Source organism: Salmo salar, chromosome 08 (genome assembly GCF_965601325.2).
Source record: "Salmo salar chromosome 08, fSalSal1, whole genome shotgun sequence".
Classification (NCBI taxonomy): domain Eukaryota; kingdom Metazoa; phylum Chordata; class Actinopteri; order Salmoniformes; family Salmonidae; genus Salmo; species Salmo salar.
The window spans coordinates 6,509,157-6,512,500 of NC_138298.1; the positions used below are offsets into that span (position 1 = coordinate 6,509,157).

The 3,344-nt window shown below is 49.3% G+C and overlaps 1 non-coding gene across 1 annotated transcript in view; it reads left to right on the plus strand.

Annotated features, from left to right (window-relative positions):
- Positions 1-3,311: 3,311 nt before the first annotated feature.
- The window catches only part of LOC123735955 (5.8S ribosomal RNA), a 154-nt gene continuing 121 nt past the window's right edge, over positions 3,312-3,344 (plus strand). Inside the window, exon 1 of the ribosomal RNA XR_006765838.1 lies at positions 3,312-3,344. This exon is cut by the window's right edge and continues 121 nt beyond it. This is a non-coding gene — a ribosomal RNA (5.8S ribosomal RNA).

The window sequence follows — 3,344 nt, forward strand, 5'->3', positions numbered from 1 at the left end:
CCCTGGGTATTTCCAGTGTGTTGAAAGTGAGTTGTCCGTGGAGCAGCAGCTGGTAGACAAGGGTGAGCAGTCCGCGGTGGTGGATCAGCAGCTGTGGGACGAGAGTGAGCAGGCGGTGGCGACTGCGCCGGTGCAGTCAACCAGTCAGATCGGTGGTGAACCATGCTCGGAACCGAGGGAGCAAGGCTGCGTCATGGTGACTTCCACGGAGAGCGAGAGTGATGAAGGCGGCGGTGTGTCCTCCAGAATTGAAGGTTGGAGGAATGGAATTTTGACTGAATATGAACACTTTGCTATGGGTAAAAACCCTTCAGTTAACCTCTCTGGGCTAGGCGGGACGAAGTCGTCCCACCTACGTAACAGCCACTTGCAGCCTGTGGCGCGATTTTCAAAACCTTAAAAATCCTATTACTTCAATTTCTCAAACATATGACTATTTTACAGCTATTTAAAGACAAGACTCTCGTTAATCTAACCACACTGTCCGATTTCAAAAAGGCTTTACAACGAAAGCAAAACATTAGATTATGTCAGCAGAGTACCAAGCCAGAAATAATCAGACACCCATTTTTCAAGCCAGCATATAATGTCACCAAAACCCAGAAGACAGCTAAATGCAGCACTCACCTTTGATGATCTTCATCAGATGACAACCCTAGGACATTATGTTATACAATACATGCATGTTTTGTTCAATCAAGTTCATATTTATATCAAAAACCAGCTTTTTACATTAGCATGTGACGTTCAGAACTAGCATACCCCCCACAAACTTCCGGGGAATTCGCTAACATTTTACTAAATTACTCACGATAAACGTTCACAAAAAGCATAACAATTATTTTAAGAATTATAGATACAGACCTCCTCTATGCACTCGATATGTCCGATTTTAAAATAGCTTTTTGGTGAAAGCACATTTTGCAATATTCTAAGTACATAGCCCAGGCATCACGGGCTCGCTATTTAGACACCCGGCAAGTTTAGCACTCACCATAATCATATTTACTATTATAAAAGTTTCATTACCTTTTGTTGTCTTCGTCAGAATACACACCCAGGACTGCTACTTCAATAACAAATGTTGGTTTGGTCCAAAATAATCCATTGTTATATCCGAATAGCGGCGTTTTGTTCGTGCGTTCCAGACACTATCCGAAATAGTAAAGAAGTGTCACGCGCATGGCGCAATTCGTGACAATAAAATTCTAAGTATTCCATTACCGTACTTCGAAGCATGTCAACCGCTGTTTAAAATCAATTTTTACGACATTTTTCTCGTAGAAAAGCGATAATATTCCGACAGGGAATCTCTTACTGGGTAGGAGTGGTAACCAGATTAAATCGGGTATGTTTTTTATCCAGCCGTGTCAATGCTGCCCCCTAGCCCTAACAGGTTAAAACTCGATTTTCTATTATAAATTGTTATGGAAAAACGGTTTAAATTAGATGGAAATGTTCATCTACGTGTGCCCTTTCGTGCAAAAAAAACCCCATCCTGATTGGAGTTGTACTTTTCGATTTATTCAAGTTTAAAGTGTCCTACCGTGACATGGGAAAAGCCTTGAAACCGTGTGAGTGACAGTTATTTTTACACACTCGTGTCCGTGTGGGGCAGACAGGTGCCGGCGCGATTTGAGAAACCTGGTTTTTGACAACTGGAGAACCACATTCCGTCGGCGACCCATAGGTGGTTGCTACTCTGGCCGAATAGGGAGTGATTTATGGACATTTTTGAGGGTTGCTTGTCCCTCAGAACCATGGTTCCTTTGGTCCATATCCCTTCTGCGCCTGATTGGTCGTTACTACTCAGGCCGAATAGGGAGTGCTTTATGGACACTTTTGAGGGTTACAAGCCCCTCAGAACCGTGGGTACTTTGGACCATATCCCTCCGGCGCCCGATTGGTCCTAAGTATTGATCCGATTTTCCCAGCTTGGTGGTGGGAGGATATTGAGCTCTGTCCTCGACAGGTGCTCTATCCCAGCTATCACCTTGTGGGTTTGGGTCCTCCATGACCATGGTTCTTGTCCCATGAATGTGTCCGTCCCTAGCTTCCAACACGTTGCGTATCCATGGTTGTCCTCTGTTGTCGAGCCTGTTTTACATCTTCTGACCGATTTGCAATCTGTTTCCACCTGGGAGGGCCCCTGTCGGCCAGCCATTGGTCGGTGTTCAGACGGACGGTTCCTCCCGCCCCACGTGGAATTGCCTCTATCGGGGGAGCCCCTGTCGGAGACGGTTATCCCCGTCTTAATGTCAAGCTTCAGCCGCGCTCCGTTCGTGCGAGATCTAGCCGGCCCGTCTGTCTCAGTGGCCCTACATTGGTGGGGAGTGGACTACCCAGGTAGCGATGCCTGCGGATGACGTTCACCCATACCGTACCGGCGCCAGAAACACATGTATTTCTCAAACCCTGTCTTTTATCCACGTTAATGGCGTTCCGAATAAACCCTCCAGCTAAGACAAGATACCTGATTAAGCGGTGCCCCGGCACCTGTGGCTCCGGCCACGGGCAGTTCAGGGCCTCCCGCTGGGCGCACGGTGGATTGACCTAGGGCCTCCTCCCCTCATGGGATAGGAGTGGTCCCTGGCTGTTCTCCGCTTAGTGTGCTCGGGTACAACCTCTATGTTGTGAGTGGCTACCTGGTTGATCCTGCCAGTAGCATATGCTTGTCTCAAAGATTAAGCCATGGAAGTCTAAGTACACACAGCCGGTACATTGAAAGTGCGAATGGCTCATTAAATCAGTTATGGTTCGATTCCGGAGAGGGATCCTGAGAAATGGCTACCACATCCAAGGAAGGCAGCAGGGGTGCAAATTACCCACTCCCGACACAAATCAAACTCTGCTGTGGGTCGGGTAGGGTAGGGGGCTCCTGCCTTTTTGCCTGGGATGCGCCCGACTGGCTCCATCCCCTTTCCCTGTTAGGCACGGCTAGATGACGCACCGATGGGTGGGTGTGTAGGCCGCTACCGAGGGGGACTGGGGGTGTCCGGTGAACCGGGACTTCCCGAAATGGTCTCACATTTTTAAGCGGCTTGAGTATCACCCAGTATCCTCGCGCGGCACTGGGAACCCAGTCAACCGCTCTGCGCCCCGGCGCAGGCGGGGGTTTAATGTCTCCCCGGCCCCACCGGCGCTTCGGCGACGGCGGCAGAGGAGCACCCGGAGGCCCCCATAAAGTTAAACCTACCTGTCTTTGAACTATGACCTCTCGCTCTGGCGAAGGGCGGGCAGAGGAACGGAGGGCAACCTCCCATCTCTGCCTTAGCCTATAGCCACTGCGTAAAACTGGATAAAAAGAGTACAACTCTTAGCGGTGGATCACTCGGCTCGTGCGT